We start from the raw sequence: 21,543 nt of genomic DNA on the forward strand, positions 1-21,543 counted from the left end.
GCGGGAGCCGGGCAGGGGGGACGCGGGGTGAACGCTCCCTGGCGCGGGAGCCGGGGAGGGGGTGCGGGGGTTGAACGCTCCGCGGCGCGGGAGCCGGGCAGGGGGGACGCGGGGTGAACGCTCCGCGGCGCGGGAGTCGGGGAGGGGGACTCGGGGGGTGAACGCTCTGCGGCGTGGGAGTCGGGGAGGGGGACTCGGGGGGTGAACGCTCTGCGGCGCGGGAGCCGGGGAGGGGGTGCGGGGGGGTGAACGCTCCCTGGCGCGGGAGCCGGGGAGGGGGTGCGGGGGGGTGAACGCTCCGCGGCGCGGGAGCCGGGGAGGGGGGACGTGGGGTGAACGCTCCGCGGCGTGGGAGCCGGGCAGGGGGGACGCGGGGTGAACGCTCTGCGGCGCGGGAGCCGGGGAGGGGGTGCAGGGGGGTGAACGCTCCGCGGCGCGGGAGCCGGGCAGGGGGGACGCGGGGTGAACGCTCCGCGGCGCGGGAGTCGGGGAGGGGGACGTGGGGTGAACGCTCCGCGGCGCAGGAGCCGGGCAGGGGGGACTCGGGGTGAACGCTCCGCGGCGCGGGAGCCGGGGAGGGGGTGCGGGGGGGTGAACGCTCCCTGGCGCGGGAGCCGGGGAGGGGGTGCGGGGGGGTGAACGCTCTGCGGCGCGGGAGCCGGGGAGGGGGTGCGGGGGGGGTGAACGCTCCGCGGCGCAGGAGCCGGGCAGGGGGGACGCGGGGTGAACGCTCCGCGGCGCGGGAGCCGGGGAGGGGGTGCGGGGGGGTGAACGCTCTGCGGCGCGGGAGCCGGGGAGGAGGTGCGGGGGGGTGAACGCTCCCTGGCGCGGGAGCCGGGGAGGGGGTGCGGGGGGGTGAACGCTCTGCGGCGCAGGAGCCGGGCAGGGGGGACGCGGGGTGAACGCTCCACGGCGCGGGAGTCGGGGAGGGGGACTCGGGGGGTGAACGCTCCGCGGCGCAGGAGCCGGGCAGGGGGGACGCGGGGTGAACGCTCCGCGGCGCGGGAGTCGGGGAGGGGGACTCGGGGGGTGAACGCTCTGCGGCGTGGGAGTCGGGGAGGGGGACTCGGGGGGTGAACGCTCTGCGGCGCGGGAGCCGGGGAGGGGGTGCGAGGGGGTGAACGCTCCCTGGCGCGGGAGCCGGGGAAGGGGTGCGGGGGGGTGAACGCTCCGCGGCGCGGGAGCCGGGGAGGGGGGACGTGGGGTGAACGCTCCGCGGCGTGGGAGCCGGGCAGGGGGGACGCGGGGTGAACGCTCTGCGGCGCGGGAGCCGGGGAGGGGGTGCAGAGGGGTGAACGCTCCGCGGCGCGGGAGCCGGGCAGGGGGGACGCGGGGTGAACGCTCTGCGGCGCGGGAGCCGGGGAGGAGGTGCGGGGGGGGTGAACGCTCCCTGGCGCGGGAGCCGGGGAGGGGGTGCGGGGGGGTGAACGCTCCGCGGCGCAGGAGCCGGGCAGGGGGGACGCGGGGGTGAACGCTCCGCGGCGCGGGAGCCGGGGAGGGGGTGCGGGGGGGTGAACGCTCCCTGGCGCGGGAGCCGGGGAGGGGGTGCGGGGGGGTGAACGCTCCCTGGCGCGGGGGCTGGGAAGTGAACACTGGGGAACAGACTCTGTTGGTGTCTAGGGCTCTGGAGCAGCTTGCTTGGAACTAACCCCAAGAAACCCCACCTTGTCTGCACTTCGGACTTCTGGTCCTCTGCTTCCTTTCTCTGTGAGAAGAAGCCAGGGAAGGGGTGACGGGAGGTCTCACACAAAGCTGATCTAGTCAAGCACACAGTGTGAGTGGCAGAAATGGATGTTCTTCAGTTCGCCTGTCTCTAGCCGTGTTGCTGAGCAGCACTTTAGCATCCCTGCGATTGTGGTAGCATTTTACAGGGCGTCATTCACTGAAGCAGCAGGGGCCTGTGCGAAGTTATGGGTGGACTAGTGCTTCCCCGATCAACCCACCACTGCTGTGTTACTTCCTCCTCGTTTCACTGCATGATCTGACTTGACAGACAGCTCCTGTTCAGAGAGACACCTGATAGCTTTTACTGGAGCAACCAGTGGTGAGCGGAAGCCTGTTCGCGAGAACCGGTTGTTAAATTTAGAAGCCCTTTTAGAACCGGTTATTTGAGGAGGGAGAACCGGTTCTAAAAGGGCTTCTAAATTTATCCGGCCCAAAGTGGCACCTTAGGTGCCGACTCCAGGGGTGCTCCAGGGCTGGAGCACCCAAGGGGAAAATTTGGTGGGAGCAGAGCCCCCACCGGCAGCTCCCCGCCCCACTCACCGGCCCCAGCTCACCACCACTCCGCCTCCTCCCCTGAACACACCGCCCCGCTCTGCTTCTCTGCCCCCCCGGCTTCCCAGGAATCAGCTGTTCGTGCGGGAAGCTGGGGGCTGAGAAGCAGGCGGTGGCTTCCCGCTCAGGCCCAGGGAGGCAGAGGTGAGCTTGGGGGTGGGAGGGGGGCGCGAGGAGGGCCACCTGTGCCGCAGCAGGTAACCCGGGGTGGGGGGCCATGCAGGGGAACTGCTCCCCACCCCAGCTCGCCTCCGCCACCCTCGGCCTGAGTGCGAAGCCACCACCTGCTTCTCCGCCCTCCCCGGCTTCCCACCGAACAGCTGATTTGTGGGAAGCGGGGGGGCGGAGAAGCAGAGTGGGGCGGCGGGTTCAGGGGCGGAGGCAGAGCAGAGGTGAGCTGGGGCCGGGCGCGGGGCGGGGAGCTGCCGATGGGGGTTCTGCACCCACCAAATTCTCCCCGTGGGTGCTCCAGCCCCGGAGCACCCAGGGAGTCAGCACCTAAGGTGCCACTTTTGATGTGATCAGTGGTGGGAGCTGCTGCTCCCCCTGCTCCCCCCCTAGCTATGCTCCCCCGCCCCTAGGAGCCAGAGGGACCCGCGGAATGGTTCCTGGGAGCTGCCCCAGGTAAGCACCACCAGGACTCCCCAACTCGCTCCCCGGCAGGTCCCTCTGGTTCTGAGGGGTGAGGTGGGCACCCATTACCGTGGCCCACGAGACCCTCCTGGCCAGTTCTGGGGGCAGTCAGGGGACAGGGGAGGGGGGTGGATGGGGCAGGGATCCTGGGGGGGGGCGTCAAGGAACGTGGGGGGGTTGGATGGGGCAGAATCCTGGGGGTGGGCAACGACCCCCTCGTGGGCTGAGGAGGGAACCCGTTGTTAAGATTTTGGCAGCTCATCCCTGGGAGCAATGTCTGTTGGTGAGAGAGACCAGCTTTCAAGCTTACACAGAGCTTGTCTCTCTCACCAACAGCCGTTGCTCCAATAAAAACTATTATCTCACCCACCTTGTCTCTCTCTTATTCTGGTTCTGGGACCGACATGGCTACAACATTGCATACAGTTTCTGCTAAGGACTGAAATAGCAGGGCGTGCTCATAACTTGGGTGTGTTATCAAAGATGTAAGGGGTTCCCAGGATGAATGGCAGGGTGTGGCCAGGTCAGGACTGAGGTCCATTATCAGAGGTGTGGGGGGAACCCTTCCTGCTCTATTCCCATCTCTGGCTAGCATGGCCAATCTGTCACTTTTATGAGCACTTAATTTACTCTCCCCAAAATAACAGTCCAACAGACCCAAACTTGCCAACATTATTTACACAATGTGGTTTCCTATTGGCCATCATGATGGTAGCTCTCGCTCTCCGCTCTGTAAATATTTATCCCAGAAGCAGATATGGATCCAGTAGAGACCTGCCGTGCTGGCCCTAGCAGCATCGCACATCCTTGCTCCATCCGTGACAAATTAACTGGAGGTGACAGAGCCTCAGGAGGAACAGGATGTGACCCTTATACAATGGACTCCAGGAACCCGGGGGTGGGGATAGGGGAAGAGGCATTGTGGCCGAATCTACGGAGAAACTTGCCCAAATGGTCTGGTATATTGGGATTATGAGGGGGCAGAAATGAAATTAGCACATAACCCCAGGAACACAACACAAACAGAGCAGCCACAGCGGAGACAGAACAGCTCCTGTCCGTCCAGGAAAGTCTCCTTTGTACATGGACTGTTTCCTCCTCTACCCCCTTGTCACCTTTTCTGCTGCAGTGGTTTTAATGGAGTCCATTTGCATCTAGTTTAATCCCTAATCCAGAGTGGGACGGTGGGAATCTGGCTCACCTGGGATCTCCCCAGCTGTGGAAAGTGGGCAGAGCCTGAACCACTTCCCTTGGCCTGCTCGGACATTTCATGGAGCATAAGGTTCAGGATGTAGATAGTTGGGAGGATTTACACCAATTGAGGGTTTGGGCCATTTTTAAAAGCAAATGCACAGACATGTGAGGAGGGACCAGGCTGCAGATACCTCAGGCAAATTCGGTGGCATTACCCTTTCACCCCTTGAAAATGACAGTTCTGTGGCGGGGGAATCGCAGCCCAGTGTCACCTGGATTTAGGATGTGGCCTGTAGTGAAGGGACTTTTCTGAGATGCAGTAAAAGGTTACTGTTCAGTGGTGCCCATTGTTCCTAATCCAACTCACGTGTTACTCCCGGACTTTAGGCATCGGGGGGATGGACGAGCTACAAACCCTTTCACCTCTGAATGTCCAGCTCACAGCACATTTGGAGGACGGCTGGCATGACTGGCCCTGTCCTAGTGTGTCATTGCCTGGATTCTATGGAGTCCAGCTGAGGTTAGTGACTGACAGTCACTACCATCTTGTGGCAACGCAGTGATTCGTAAAAGGAGTCTAACAGGTCCCAATCCAGGGCCTCATGGACAGGTGGCAACATCACGGAAGACCCCACCACAATTGGCCCTGATGCCAGTTGGTACCCTCAGTGTAGCAGCGCAGGGTAGGAAGGACCAGGAAGAGTCAATTCCCTCTCACTCCTGGCAAGGATCCCCTTGGGTAAGCATTAAGGCACTTTGGACCAGCAGGGCGAGACAGGGGGAGCTTGCACCAACATGGTCAGTATTGTACCTGTTGTATGGCAATAATCAGAAAGAACGCTCTCAGTAGGAGCTGAATAATGAGAGACCTGGGATTGCCTCACTCCCTGTGGCAGTAGGAGCTGGGGAGTGCTGGGGCAGAGGCAAAGGACACACAAACGGAGCTTTGGAGTGAAGGAACAGCAGGGTCCGAAGCTGGGCGATGGAATGCAATTGGCATGGACGGTCAGTGTCGGGTTCATTACAGCTGCCCAGTCACCCTGCTTGTTCTATAACAATGCAAAGCTCTAATGACAGACTAATCCCAGCCTGGTGCTTCACTACGCAGTGAACAGCGATGACAACCTAAACACTTCACTGTGAAAGAGTGGCGAGATAAGCAAGAGCAAGGCCATGTGCTACTTAAACACCGCCACTGCAGTCCTGTGGGGGAGGGGAGCAGTCCTGGCATCAGCCCAAGAGGCAATGGCCAGAAAATGAGTCCGAGATCCCTCTCCTATCGAGGAACACCCAAATGTGAGCTGCTAGATTTGCAACATGCGTCTGTCTTGGCGTAACCGTATCAGGAAGGCCATTAGGAAAAACAAAAAGAATGGCAATCATGAGTCCTCCAAAGAACCAAGGCACAGAGAAGGATTGCAACAGCCCTGTCTAATGAACCCCAAACAGAGCCTGAGATATTCTGGGAAGGAACAAATCAGACAATAGGATTGGAAAAGGTTGAACTGAAGATGGGCCTGGTTCAGAACCCCAGATCCAAATACCCCCAGAACTAGGGTGGCACAGTCAGTGCTGGCTCCAGATCTTGAAGTAAAATTTGTTGTCACTAATGCCTTAAGATATGTGGGCTAGTTGACTGGGCTTATCTCAGTTCAACCAAGGAGACAGCCAGGCAGTTTGGGAAAAGGCATGGAGCAGGTCTCTGGTGCCGTCCAGCAGGGCCTGAGTCCAAATGCACTGGGAAATGTTCAGAAAAGGGCCTATATGGCACAGTTTTAAACTGGGTGTGGTTTGGATACTGGTCTTCTTAGCCCCTAACCCCCACCAGATCGGTCATGGGGAGCATTTGAATGAGAGCTGGGCAAACCAGGGATCATTAAGATTCAGATCCCACTTTAGCTGAATTCTCAAAGTTAAGTGAAGGATGTGTCTGGCTGGGGCTCAGAGAGATGTTCCCTGATTTTGACTCATCTCTTTAAATTACGCAGAAATCCCCTAAGCTAGCGCTCGTGCTCACTATTTTTTTCAACAGTGAGGGTCGTTAACCACTGGAACAACTGACCAAGGGGCATGGTGGAGTTTCCATCAATGACATTTTTAAATCATGATGGGATGTTTTCTAAAAGCTCTTCTCTGGGAATTATTTGGGGGCAGTTCTCTGGCCTGTGTTATGCAGGAGGACAGACTAGATGATCACAGTGGTCCCCTCTGATGTTAGCATCTCTCTTTTGCTCTCTCTGTCTTTCTCACTCTCATAGCACTGTGCACACAAGGCATATTAACCCCATTTTGCATATGGGGAAACTGAGGCACAGAACAGTATACTGATAGAGCTGGTTGGAAAATTTTCATTGAAAGAGTTTTTTGGTCAGAAAAAGCTATTTCAACAAAACCAAATTTTTTCCAAAATTTTACTGATTTTGATGACATTTCCGGGGCTAGGGGGAGCGAGGACATTTCGAAATAATTTTTTTAATTTAAATTTTCGTTGAATTTTATTTTATTTTATTTTTCATTTTTATATTATTTGTGTTATTTCTTACATTACTTTATGACATGTCGACAGTGTTAGTGCATGATATGCACGTCTGTTCCTGCCACAGTATAATATGATTGCTGAAATATTCTTTTATTTTTAAAATCAGTAAGGGCAGCTTGCTACTTAGTTCTGATGGAAACATCTTATCTGCTTTTCTAGATCAAAGTGTCTCCTGTCTGTATTGTAATTAAACTATGTGGCACTTTGTGAAATTCTTAGCCACTTAATGATTTTAAAAACAAAAATAAGAATGAGACTGTCACAACTATTGTGTTATATTATGGCCTGTCAGCCATAGTTATGCCAACTGCCACTGACATGCTATGACATACTGTACAAATGATATAATATAAACATGAAAAAATAGGATAAAATAAAATTAAAAAATACATTTTGAAATTTTCTAGACCAGGAAAGGCGACTGTATGGATAGATTCAAAGGGCCTGAAATGCTTTACACTAAAGTCCCCACTTCTCTGTGCCAAACTGGTGGAAAGGGGCCTTGCTGTATATGAGAATCAGGCCCATAGATTTTTAAGATCCAGAAGAACCACTGTAATCTGATGTCCTGCACAGTGCAGGCCATTGTATTTCACTAAGGGATTCCTGCAGTGGAGGTTAGGGTTGCCAACTTTCTACTTGCACAAAACTGAACACCCTTGCCATGCCCCTTGCCACACCCCTCCTCCGAGATCCCGCCCATGCCCCATCCCTTCTCTGAGGCCCTGCCGCCCCACTCACTCCATCCCCACCCCCCTTCTGTCGCTTGATCTCTCCACCCTCACTTGCTTGCTGATTTTCATCGGGCTGGCCCAGGGGGCTGGGGTGCGGGAGGGGGTGAGGGCTCCACGGGGGGGGGGGAGGCAGGCTCTGGGGGGGAACAAAAATGAGGAGTTCAGAGTGTAGGAGGGGGCTCCAGGCTGAGGCAGTGGGTTGGGATGCAAGAGAGGGTGCGGGACCTGGTGTGGGGCTGTGACTGAGGTATTTGGGGTGCAGGAGGGGGCTCTGGACTGGGGCTGAGGGGTTCAGAAGGCGGGAGGAGGATCAGGACTGGGGCAGGGGGTTTGGTGTGCAGGGGGTGGAGTAAGGGCTCCACCTTGGGGTGGGGCTCTGTTGTGGGGCCAGAGATGAAGGATTTGGGGCTGCAGGAGGGGGCTCTGGGCTGGGGCTGAGAGGTTTGGAGTGTGAGAGGGAGCTCTGGGCTGGGGAAGGGGGTTGGGGCATGTGGGGGTTGAGGGCTCCAGTTGTTGGTGTGGGCTCTGGGGTGGGGCAGGGGATGAGGGGCTTGGGGTACGGGAGGCTGCTCTGGGCTGGGATTGAGGGGATGGGAGGGAGGGAGAGGGATCAGGGCTTGAGCAGGGGGTTGGGGCGTGGGGGGGAGTGAGGACTTTGGTTGCGGGTGTGGGCTCTGATGTGGGGCCGGGGATGAGGGATTTGGGGTGCAGGAGGGGGCTCTGGGCTGGGGCTGAGGGGTTCAGAGGGTGGGAGGGGGATCAGGGTTGGGGCAGGGGATTGGGGCACAGGAGGAGATCCAGGGTGCAGGCTCTGGGTGGCGCTTACCTCAAGCAGCTCCCAGAAGCAGTGGCATGTCCCCCCTACGGCTCCTACGCGGAGGAGTGGTCAGGTGCTTGGAGCATGCTGCCCTGTTTGCAGGTGCCACCCCCACAGCTCCCTAGGCCGTGGTTCCTGGCCAATGGGGGATGCGGGGGCAGTGCTTGGGGCGGGGGCAGAGTGCAGAGCCCCCTGGCTGCCCCTACACATAGGAGCTGGAATGGGGACATGCCAGCGGTTTCCGGACAGTCAAAGGCCCGGTCAGTGGTGCTGACTGGAGCCACCAGGATCCCTTTTTGACCGGGTGTTCCGGTCACCCTAGTGGAGGCAATCATTCTCTCTGTTACCAAAAGGAAATATATCAAATGTCACTCCATGCATCTGAAGAAGTGGGATTTTTACCCACGAAAGCTTATGCCCAAATATATCTGTTAGTCTTTAAGGTGCCACCCGACTCCTCGTTGTTTTTGTGGATACAGACTAACACGGCTACCCCTCTGATACTTGAACCCTAGAGCAGTGGTTTTCAACCTGTGGTCCATGGACCCCTGGGGGTCCGCAGACTATGTTTATGATGTCCAAAGGGGTCCGCAAATGAAAAAAAGGTTGAAAACCACTGTGCTAGTGTCCTAGCAAAATTTCAGTTTAGGTCATTACATTCTGCCTCCCTATATTCCCCCTCCAATATCAGCTGGCTATTTCTGTGCTTCTTGCCTGTAACTGGTGTAGTGTGGGTGTGCATTGCTAAATAGCTGCCACCTTCCGCCCCAGTAGGGCAGAGCATTTTAATAGGGAGTGAGCATTTGGGGATCTGTCTGTGAAAGACACCATGAAGTAACTTCTGTGCCTTGGTGATGAGAGATACAATTATACCAACAGGCTATTGCGTTCAAGCGAAAGATTCAGTTGGGTTGGGGTGTGCGTCTGATCAGGGTCACTTTCTCTTTAAAATCTGAGGCACAGGAAAGCTGTGAGAAAAAAAGAGAAATCTCCCCACAGGGGATGGGAAAGGAAACTCCAGTCAGGAACACGCTGTGCTGTGTGAATTAATTTGAAATGAGCAAGTGACACTCACAGGCCAGACCTGGGCAGAGGCCAGGTCTGAGTGAGTGATGCTGCCCGCTTGAATGGAAAACGCGACTGCACTTATCAGACTGTACCTCTGTCCCTCACAACTGCATCATAGCCCTTCCCTGTGCGAGGGCTCAGGGTGAAATCTGAAGGCGTTCCCCAGGTCCTGTGTTCATGGTTTTAATGAAATATTTACTTGCTTGGAATCCGCCCTTTGAAAATGGGCGAAGCTCAGGCCTCTAGAGCAGCTGCCAAGCCTTGGCTGGCGAGGGAGGCCTTCCTCCTTTCAGATTCATCATTCGTCTCCCTCCTCCTGTTGGAGGAGCTTTCTGTGTGTGTGTCAGTGAGATATTTAACAGTGCCTGGGATCCTGTTGAGTCTCCTTTTGAACCTTCCCATCTCCCAGGGCCTGCGCCTCGTTCACCACGTTTGCTTTGCCTTTCAAGAGGGTTGGGGGAGAAAGAGAAAGATCAATATGTTGGGGAATGGGGATAAATGCCACTAATCTCAGCAAATGTCCCTTGGAACCCAGCATCGGGGACTTTGGGGTTAATGGCCTGTGAATATTTATTGGTTTGCTGTGTAGAAACCTCTCTAGTTGAACACTTGGTCCAGGATCGATCATATTTCACATGATGAGCTTGATAGATGCCTGCATTGTCTTCTGAGTCCAGAGACAAAGGAGAAGACCCATTTGCTGCATAAATCCTAGGGAACTCAGTTCCAGTGCCCTGCTGGGGGCAGGTGGGGTGTTTAAGATTTCTAGGAGCCCCAGATAAATGCTCAGTTTGGGGCCTTCATTCACACACCACAAATCAAACCATTGCTTATAGTGAAGAGCCTGAGGTAGCTGATGAATTACTGCTGTCATGGGCAGGTTGCTTCCTGCACTTGGTTACACCAGTGCAAATCTGGAGTAACTCAGCTGATTCAGTGAAGTTTCTCCAGATTGATACTGGTGTAACTCAGAGCGGGATTTGGCCCAACACTACTAAACTGAGGATTTAACAATATGGTGGGAGCCCAAGGGCAACACCTAATTGTCCTGAACTGGAGGAGATGGTAGTCGTCCTCACCTTTAATCAGGAGGAGCTGCCTCCAGAGACTACAGGTCCCAGCATGCAGGAGTGTTGGCCTGGCTGGACCATGACTGATGATTGCATCTTGGAACCTCTAGTCTCCGGCACCCTTTTCTAGAACTCGATGGGAAGCCTCTGGCGTACGGGCCTCCCTCGGGATTATGACTGTTGGTGCAGCATTAAAAGCAGGTGTATCAGGGAGCGGGAGGAGGCTGCCGCTGTTGGTTACTTTTTCCCATGCATGGCACCTCTCTCTTACAGCCAGGCCAACAGGCCGGCATGCTGACCCATCCAAACGGCTGGTAGGAACTCTGCAGGAGTCGTATAAGGCGCCTACCATTAATCAAACAAAGGTCCCTCTCCCTGACCCCCAAGGCTATGTCCATCTGTCACTCTAAGACCCGCCCCCTGGGGGTTTTACTTCCAGGGTCAAGACGGACACATGACCAGAAGCAAAGGGTTTCATGTGACCCCTCTAAGAATTCCCCCCGCCGCCCTCTACCAATCAGGATGGGTTTCACTCTCCGTAGGACCGCCCCGAGAGGAGATTTGACCAATAAGGGAGTGTTCCAGGGCAGGGTGACCGAGCTGGAAGAGGGTTGTGTGACCCCCTCTAAGAATTCCCCCCGCCGCCCTCTACCAATCAGGATGGGTTTCACTCTCCGTAGGACCGCCCCGAGAGGAGATTTGACCAATAAGGGAGTGTTCCAGGGCAGGGTGACCGAGCTGGAAGAGGGTTGTGTGACCCCCTCTAAGAATTCCCCCCCCGCCCTCTACCAATCAGGATGGGTTTCACTCTCTGTAGGACCGCCCCGAGAGGAGATTTGACCAATAAGGGAGTGTTCCAGGGCAGGGTGACCGAGCTGGAAGAGGGTTGTGTGACCCCCTCTAAGAATTCCCCCCCCCCGCCCTCTACCAATCAGGATGGGTTTCAGCTGCAGAGGCCCTCCCTGAGAGCAGATGTGACCGATCAGGGCATGTTCTGGGGCAGGGTGATCTGTCTGGCAGTGGGTTGCATGACCCCTCTAAGAACCAGTGGAACCACCACAGGACCACCTACAACACAGTGAACGTAGCATGATTAATACAGGGAAAAACCTTATATAATAGGCTAAACAACCCCCTTAGCCACGGGGAAAGGCCCCAACCAGCAAATAAAGAGCCTAGCCAATCCTCCTCAGTTTGCTGATGAATGCCCTTTACCAGCTGCTTTAGGCTTTGTAAATCAGCTTCTAGGGAGGGCCCTGCATCTGTTAGATTAAAGCAACACATGCCTGCAAACTCCTGGCATAGGTGACCATGGCGTAGAAGCAAATAGTCCACAGCCAGCCTGTTCTGTAGCATACCCTGACGTTCTTCCCCGAACTCATGTGAGAGTTGGGCCAGGATGGTATAGGGTCCCTTCCACTTTTCCTGGAGGGGCTCGTCTTTCCAGGTACGAACGAGCACTGAATCACCAGGCTGCAGGGAGTGGATGGGCGAATCCAAGGGCAGAGGCTGGGAATCCTTAGTATACCGGTGAAGAGACAAAAGAACAGCAGACAGGGAACACATATACTGAGACAAAAACCCATTTCCCAATTCCCACTCTCCCCCTGACACAACCGGTGTACCATTCATAGGCCATGCCCTTCCAAACATAATTTCAAAGGGACTGAGCCCTAATCTACCCTCTGGGAGAGCACGGATGCGGAGCAGAACTAGGGGCAGGGCATCAGGCCACCGTAGGGAGGCCTCCTGGCATACTTTCGAGAGATGTCGCTTAAGGGTCTGATTGGTCCGCTCCACTACCCCACTGGCTTGCGGTCTCCAGGGCGTATGGAGTTTCCAGGGAACCTGTAAGGCGTCTGAGATGCTTTGGACGATTTTTGATGTGAAGTGTGTCCCATTGTCAGATTCCGTCCACTGGGGAAGTCCAAAGCGAGGAATGATTTCCTTAACAAACTTGAGAGCCACTGTCCTGGCAGTGCAATTGCGACATGGGAAAGCTTCCGGCCATCCGCTGAATCTATCCACTATGACAAGGAGATACTTGAACCCCTGGGTGCGGGGAAACTCAGTAAAGTCTATTTGCCACACCCGTCCGGGGCCTGGAGTGGGTTCCAGGGCCGCTGGTGGTACTGGGTGTCCTGGTCGGAGGTTATTCTTTTGACAGACTAAGCAGTCTGCTTGTACCTGGGCAGCCAGGGGTTGGAGTCTGGAGGTTGTGAAGTACTTTCCTATTAGTTGGATAGGTGCCTCCCTGCCAGCATGAGTGGTTTGATGTAATTTCTGTAATACTGGCAGAATTAGGCCCTTTGGTAAGAGGACTTTCCCTTCCGGGGAATGAAGCCATCCCTCCTTTTCCTGGAGACCAAGTCTGTCAGCTAGCTGTTTCTCCTCCCCAGAATACTGAGGGGTTGGGAGCTCCCCCACTGATGGGATAAGGGCATGCATATAGGTGTTCTCAGTCTGAGGGGATGTCAGGGTGGCAGCATGCTTCGCCTCTCTATCTGCCCTGGCATTACCCCTGGTTACATCTTGATCCTCCCTCTGATGGGCCTTACAGTGTACTACTGCCACTTCCAAAGGGAGTTGCACTGCCTCTAGAAGCCAGAGAATTTGGGCTTCCACGGTGTCATTGAGGGTCACAATAGCATAACCCGCCCTTCTTTGCCCATTTATCACCATGCTGCTACCATCAGTGTACCACTCATAATCTGCATTTGGGAGGGGCTAGAGTATTGGGCATCTATGATCTCCAAACAGACATGTTCCTGTTTCTCAGTTTCTGGTTAGAGGGTGGCAGGGTTAAGGGATGGACAAGGCTGCAGCGTGACCTCAGGGTTCTCTAAGAGCTTTGCTTGGTATCTTGCTATATGTGCTTGTGTGAGCCAGAGGCCGCCCTTAACATCCAGTAAAGCGCGTACCATGTGTGGTGTAAAAACCTGTATTGTTCCCCCTAGTGTCAGTTTTTCTGCTTCTGCCAGGGTCAGAGACGTGGCTGCCACTGCCCGCAGGCATGCTGGCCAGCCCTTGGCTACTTGGTCCAGTTGTTTAGAAAAATATGCCACCAGACATTTCCATGCTCCTAGCAGCTGTGTGAGTACTTCCAGGGCCACCCCCTTTCGTTCATGTACATACAACTGAAATGGCTTGGAGAGATCTGGCAGCCCTAGAGCCGGGACTTCCATTAGCTTTCTTTTTAGGATTTTAAATGCCCTGTCAGCCTCTGGGTCCAATGAAAGGGGTCATGGTCTGCTCCTTTTACACAGTCGTACAGGGGTCTAGCCCATAGTCCAAACTCTGGGATCCATATCCTACAGAAGCCTGCTATCCCCAGAAATGCTCTGAGCTTGCCGCTCGGGATAGGAACTTGGCATATGGCTTCCTTCCTCTCATTTGAAAGCTGGCGTTCCCTCTGCCGTATGTAGAACCCGAGGTACTGTACCTGCGGGAGAGCAATCTGAGCCTTATCTCTTGCTACCTGATATCCTCGGAGTCCCACAAAATTCAGGAGACTCACGGTGGCTTTAAGGCAGGGAATTAAGCCCACAGTGGCAATTAACAGATCATCTACGTATTGCAAAAGGAGGGCTTCCTCATTATCCCACTCCTCTAGGTCCCTGGCCAGAGCGTGGCCAAAGAGGGTGGGGGAATTTTTAAACCCCTGGGCTAACAATGTCCAGCAAAGTTGCTTTTTAACTCTGTTCCGGTACTCCCATTCGAAGGAGAAAATCTCCTGTGATGAGGTGTCAACTGGGATGGCAAAAAAGCATCTTTTGAATCAAGAACTGAAAAATGGGTATACTGTCCCCCTACAGAAGCCAATAGGGTATATGGGTTAGGGACAAGAGGGTGCAGAGTCTTAACCCGTTCATTAACTGCCCTTAGGTCTTGTACCAGCCGGTATGTGCCATCAGGTTTCTGTAAAATGGGAGTGTTCCAGGCTGACTGACATTCCCAGAGAATACCGTACATCAGAAATCGATCTATGGTTTCCTGTAACCCCTCTCTGGCTTCCTTCTTGATTGGATATTGCTTTACCCGCACTGGGCCTTTCCCGGGTTTGAGCTGGACATGAATGGGAGTTTGGTGAGTAGCTTTTCCTGGGATCCCTGATGCCCACACAAGGGGATACAATTGGACTTCCCACCCGTCCCATTCTGGGGCTTGCATAGCTGAGGGTTCAACTGCACGGGCCATAATCCATGCATTTTCAGGGGTTAAGGTAAGGGTTATTTCATCTTGAGTAAAATGCAGGGTGGCACCTAGGCGACACAGCAGGTCCCGTCCCAGCAACGGTGTTGGGCATTCAGGGAGGTATACCAGCTTATGGGATATGGTTCTGTTTCCCAAAGCACATTCTTCTGGGGCATACACTAGGCACTTGGTATCTTTGCCTGTGGCTCCTGTCACAGTGAGGGAGTCTGCTACTGGCAACTGAAGGGGGTGATTTATAGCAGTTCGCACCGCTCCAGAGTCCACTAAAAAATCTATTTCTTCATTTTCCACCCGCATTTTTACTTGGGGTTCCGGGGGTAGGATGATCCGTCTCCCCTGACACCCCTATTCCTGTTTTTCTATCGCCATCATAGAGGTACCCCCCCTTTCCTTCTTGTTTGGGCACTCATTCTTCCAGTGTCCCTCTTGCCGACACAGGGCACACTGATTGCGCCCCAGTCATCTCTTCCGCGGGCCTGGACGTCCGCGTCCACGGCCCCTTCCTTCTCGTTCACTTCTCTTCGTGCCTGCCTGCACCGCCGCTACCATCAATCTCACCTGCTTCTTCTCCTTCTCCACTTCTCTTAAACTATACACTTGATTTGCTGCTTCTAAAATCTGTGCCATGGTCATACCCTTCAAATCCTCCTTTTTCTGTAGCTTTCTCTTAATGTCGGGGGCTGCCCTGCTTGTAAATACTCCTTTAATAATTGCCTCAGTTTGTGGATCATTAGGATCTGCATTGGTATACTGTCGGATCGTGTCTCAAATGCGCTGTAAAAAAGCTCCAGGGCTTTTCTTTGGATCCTGCACTACCTCATATGGTTTAATTCAATTATTCTGTCTGACAGCTGCATGACGGAGTCCGTACAGTAGCAGCTCCTTATAGGAGGTGAGGTGGGTCATAGCCTCATTGTCATTTGGGTCATCCACCTAGGATCCTTTATAGAAACCTGATCATCTGGGGTCAGGATATTGTTACGGTCCTGGTCATATCACCTCTTTGCTTCCTCCCTTGCTTTAGCTATGACGTGTTCTCATTCCACCTCAGTCAATAATGTTCGCAGAAGGACATTACAATCATCCCACTCTGGCTTGTAGCTACTAAGACATCCCTCAAAAACCGATACAAACTTGCTTGGGTTGATAGAAAATTCTCCAGCCTGTGCTTTGAAAGCGGCCAGGTCCATAGGATTAAAAGGTGCGTGAGTATAGACCTACATGTAACAGCTGGTCTACCTTCTGCTGCATTCCGAGCAATTTTAGTCTCGGTAAGTAATGCGTATAATCCGGCAGATGGAGCTCGAACCTCACTAGGAGCTTCACTAGGAATCTTACTCTGAGCCTCGCTCTGTGTGGGTGTAGGGGCCGAAGGAGCCTCATTCTGTGTGGGTGTAAGGGCCGAAGGAGACACTGGATCTGCCATTACATTTGGGGTGGGGGTCCGGGGAGTGACATTAATTGCTACCGGGCCAATCGGGGTTAAATTACGGCATTGTAAAATATCAGTATGAGACCACAAGGTCATAAACAAGTAAGCATACGAATGCTCATTCCACTTCCCCATTCGCTGACAGAACAAGAGTAACTGGAGGATTGTATTATGATTTAGTGATCCTCCAGGAGGCCACTGTTCCTGGTCCTCTAATTGGTACTGAGGCCAGTCAACCATACAAAATCGCTTCAATTTACCCTTAGTCATTGGATGTGATCTAAATACCTTCCAATTTACTAAAATACACCCTAGGGGCGTGCACCGTACCCTACCTCCCGTGCTCTGTTCCTGTCCCATACCTACACGGTAACTTTGGGCGTCCCCAGGTTCCAACAGAGCATATAATCTGGATTTCAAAAGGTTCCTACCTTATCCAAGGGACTGGTTCCCCACCATCGCCCATAGCTGCTTCTCCACTATGTGAGTGCGTTGCACCGTCATGCCCTCCGGGGTCGATCAAACTGTGTCTTCTCCGAGGCCCCCGATGAATTCACCGGTGCACACTGGGTGTCGGTTATTGCTGCAATCCTTGACCTCCGGAAGGGATCCGGGCAAGGCTAAATTGCAGCCTCGTTGCCCCATGTTGGGACGCCAAAATGCTTATTTTGTAAAAACGCCTATTTGCATAGTTTTGAAAATTTTATGCATAGCCTGCTAGTAAGTAAATAAAGATGAGAAGACTTAAGCAATAGAAATGAGTATTCTCAAAGGAGGGAATTGTTGGAGACCCCAGGGCATGGCCACTAGTTAAGTCGAGAGGATGGAAGGCCATAAGGGTCGAGGAAGTCTCCCAGCTGAAGGCCTAAGGGCTTCTTCTCAACTCCCCTTAATAGAATTCAGGCCTGGCTGGTTTGAGTAAGCTTTTTTGCTCTTAAAACAATGTTGCAGCCGCAGATAATGCCTCATAGTGTAAGGTTTGCTGACGCCAAGCTAAAGATAATAGGAGATAGTTACAAGGCCAGACAGAATGTGCTGGTTGTTTCAGTTGCTAGGAATGCTTGTTAGAGGTTGCAGGAAATAAACATTGTTGTAACCCCTATAAGGAAGGCAGAGTATTTGTGCAAAGTTTTAATTGGCTGATGTGTAGTGCAGTAGCATTAAGGAATATAAAAGTGTGTGTAATGACCTGCTCTGGGTGCAGGATTTGAGATTCTGTTCTGCCTGTACCTTGTTTGCAGCTGCAAATAAACTTTTCTGCTTCTCCACCCCATTGTAATTATTGAGTGAAACACACCGGGTAACGAACCCCTGCTGTTGTTTTGTCTCTCGGGATTGGGTGCCAGCAACAAGGGCATGTTCTGGGGCAGGGTGATCTGTCTGGCAGTGGGTTGTATGACCCCTCTGAGAACTCCACCGACTGCCCTCTACCAGTCAGGTTGGGTTTCAGCCATAGAGAGCTCCCCAAGAGTGGATTTGACCAATCAGGGGGTGTTCTGGGGCAGGGTGACCCACTCAGAAGAGGGTCGTGTGACCCCTACAAGAGCTCCCAATACTGCCCTTTTCCAGTCAGAGCATAGCACCGCCCCACCGCATGGAAGAGCCATTTCGTATCAAGAATGTGTGTTTTAGAAATCATGGAAAAACAATGAGGAGTCCTTGTGGCACTTCAGAGACTAACAAATTTATTTGGGCATAAGCTTTGGTGGGCTAAAACCCACTTCATCAGATGCATGGAGTGGAACATACAGTAGGGAAGTATAAATACACAGCACATGAAAAGATGGGAGTTACCTTACCAAGTTGGGGGTCAGTGCTAAAGCTGGAAGTAGGCTATTCTCAACAGTTGACAAGAAGGAGTGAAAATCACTTTGTAGTGATAATGAGGCCAATGTAAACAAGGCGACCCATTTCAAACAGTTGACAAGAGGGTGTGAGTATTCAGCAAGGGGATATTAGTTTTTGTAAAAACAATGAGGAGTACTTGTGGCATCTTAGAAACTAACAAATTGATTTAGTTTTTAATTGAATTGGCTCGTTAGCACTGACCCCCATCTTTCACAACTCCCATTTTTTCATATGCTGTGTATTTATACCTCCTTACTGTATGTTCCACTCCAAGCATCTGATGAAGTGGGTTTTTCGCCCACCAAAGCTTATGCCCAAATAAATTTGTTAGTCTCTAAAGTGCCACAAGGACTCCTCATTGTTTTTCCTGATACAGACTAACATAGCTACCCTCAGAAATCATGAAAATGCTGAGAGGAAACATGGACTCCTTCACCACCCCCATGAGAACTTTGGACTTTGTTTTAGCTTCGAGGGCTTTTGACCGCCTGTGGAGGAATCACTACATTAGTGACAGTTCCGAGGTGGAGGGAGCGGCCGTGGGGAGCCCTTAGGCCCAGCCCTTGAGGGATACACTGGAACTCAATCCTGAAACTCAAGCACTCATGAGGCAGCCCAACAAGCGTGATGGCCTCTCGTTGTCCACCCCTGTGGAGGAAGGTGACCTCTGCTTCTGGGACTCACCGGTGGACAAGGTGAATGGAAAAGATGTCACTCAGGTAAATGAATGATTGAGAAGTGATGGTCGAGGATGGGGTATAATGGGGTTAGGAACTGACCCAGGGTTGCGTAAATCTAAAAACAAGCAGTGGGGGGCTTACACTGTTTCTTTTCTGAAAATCTCTTGACAGCTCAATGATGCCTTTCTAGAGGCCTTTGAGAACTTACACATCGGTAGCCCTGTGGGAGCAAATATATTGCGAATTAGCTGTTTTTGCTTGTGTCTGAGACACAGATCTCAAGAAGAAAATCCGGAAAAGGACAAAATGGAAGAATGAACCAGCTCAGACTCTCTAATGGCATAGGTGCCAACTTCTCCTGGCGCCAGTGAGTGCTCAACCCCCCCCCACCCCAACTCCACCCCTGACCTGCCCCCTTCTGCCCCTGCCCACCCCCATTCCAACCCCTTCCCCAAATTCCCCGCCCCAATTCCGCCACCTCCCTACCCCTATTGGACTCCTGTGACGTTATTGACATGAACTGGGACCGCTTAGATCATTGTTGCAACCAAAGTCCTGTAAAAAGAAAAGGAGCTGTAGCTCACGAAAGCTTATGCTCAAATAAATCGGTTAGTCTCTAAGGTGCCACAAGTCCCCCTCTTCTTTTTGTGGAAACAGACTGACACGGCTGCTCCTCTGACACAAAGTGCTATAGTGGCACCAAATCTTGTATAAAGGGGGTCAAATGAGGTGTCTAAGACGAGGCTATTGTTTGCTGGTTATGATTAACCAAGGAAAGCCAAGGAAAGTGTGGGCCCCTTACTGAATGAGGGAGGCAACCTAGTGACAGAGGATGTGGAAAAAGCTAACGTACTCAGTGCTTTCTTTGCCTCTGTCTTCACTAACAAGGCCAGCTCCCAGACTACTGCACTGGGCAGCACAGCATGTGGAGGAGGTGACCAGCCCTCTGTGGAGAAAGAAGTGGTTCGGGACTATTTAGAAAAGCTGGACGTGCACAAGTGCATGGGGCCGGATGCGCTGCATCCGAGAGTGCTAAAGGAGTTGGCGGATGTGATTGCAGAGCCATTGGCCATTATCTTTGAAAACTAACGGTGATCTGGGGAAGTCCTGGACGACTGGAAAAAGGCTAATGTAGTGCCCATCTTTAAAAAAGGGACAAAGGAGGATCCTGGGAACTACAGGCCAGTCAGCCTCACCTCAGTCCCTGGAAAAATCATGGAGCAGGTCCTCAAGAAATCAATTCTGAAGCACTTAGAGGAGAGGAAAGTGATCAGGAACAGTCAGCATGGATTCACCAAGGGCAAGTCATGCCTGACTAATCTAATTGCCTTCTATGATGAGATAACTGGCTCTGTGGATGAAGGGAAAGCAGTGGACATGTTATTCCTTGACTTTAGCAAAGCTTATGATACGGTCTCCCACAGTATTCTTGTCAGCAAGTTAAAGAAGTATGGGCTGTATGGATGTACTACAAGGTGAGTAGAAAGTTGGCTAGATTGTCGGGCTCAACGGGTAGTGATCAATGGCTCCATGTCTAGTTGGCAGCCGGTATCAAGTGGAGTACCCCAAGGGTCGGTCCTGGGGCCAGTTTTGTTCATTATCTTCATTAATGATCTGGAGGATGGTGTGGATTGCACCCTCAGCAAGTTTTCGGATGATACTAAACTGGGAGGAGAAGTAGATACGCTGGAGGGGAGGGATAGGATACAGAGGGACCTAGACAAATTGGAGCCAAAAGAAATCTGATGAGGTTTAACAAGGACAAGTGCAGAGTCCTGCACTTAGGATGGAAGAATCCAATGCACCGCTACAGACTAGGGACCGAATGGCTCGGCAGCAGTTCTGCAGAGAAGAACCTAGGGGTTACAGTGGACGAGAAGCTCGATATGAGTCAACAGTGTGCCCTTGTTGCCAAGAAGGCCAATGGCATTTTGGGATGTATAAGTACGGGCATTGCCAGCAGATCGAGGGACGTGATCGTTCCCCTCTATTCGACACTGGTGAGGGCTCATCTGGAGTACTGTGTCCAGTTTTGGGCCCCACACTACAAGAAGGATGTGGAAAAATTGGAGAGAGTCCAGCGGAGGGCAACAAAAATGATTAGGGGACTGGAACACATGAGTTATGAGGAGAGGCTGAGGGAACTGGGGATGTTTAGTCTACGGAAGAGAAGAATGAGGGGGGATTTGATAGCTGCTTTCAACTACCTGAAAGGGGGTTCCAAAGAGGATGGCTCTAGACTGTTCTCAGTGATAGCTGATGACAGAACAAGGAGTAATGGTCTCAAGTTGCAGTGGGGGAGATTTAGGTTGGATATTAGGAAAAACTTTTCCATTAGGAGGGTGGTGAAACACTGGAATGTGTTACCTAGGGAGGTGGTGGAATCTCCTTCCTTAGAAGTTTTTAAGGTCAGGCTTGACAAAGCCCTGGCTGGGATGATTTAATTGGGGATCGGCCCTGCTTTGAGCAGGGGGTTGGACTAGATGACCTCCTGAGGTCCCTTCCAACCCTGATATTCTACATTTCTATGATTCTATGAATTGGTACTCTCAGTTGGGTCCCACCATAACCAGCATCCCAAGAGCTCCCCATCCTTGTTTCTGTCTTACTACAGCTAGTATTGGGTTAGAAGCCATATTAATGTATAACAGAAATGGTTTATCAAAGTCATGTTCAATAACATGATTGAATTTCTTTACAAACTTAAGGTAAAACTTAGTTAGAACAATAGTGGATTGGATCTGCTCTTGCAGCATATGTGATCTTGCCAAGAGCTAAAGAACATAGCTACTTTATTCATACATGTTCTCGCAAATGTCTGGAACCCTATTAACATCAAGTCAATGTAAATATTAATGTTGTTCATAGTATAGGAATCTTGGCATTTAACCATGAAAGCAATATGTTAGTGTGCCTCAGTTTCCCTTTTCATACAGCACATCAGGTCTGGAATGTCTTTTCTCCTGTGAAAAGTTCCAGTACTGTTTACAGGCATTAACTGTGCAACATCAATATAACAAGGCCTTTTAACATAAA

Source organism: Eretmochelys imbricata, chromosome 15 (assembly GCF_965152235.1).
Source record: "Eretmochelys imbricata isolate rEreImb1 chromosome 15, rEreImb1.hap1, whole genome shotgun sequence".
Taxonomy (NCBI): domain Eukaryota; kingdom Metazoa; phylum Chordata; order Testudines; family Cheloniidae; genus Eretmochelys; species Eretmochelys imbricata.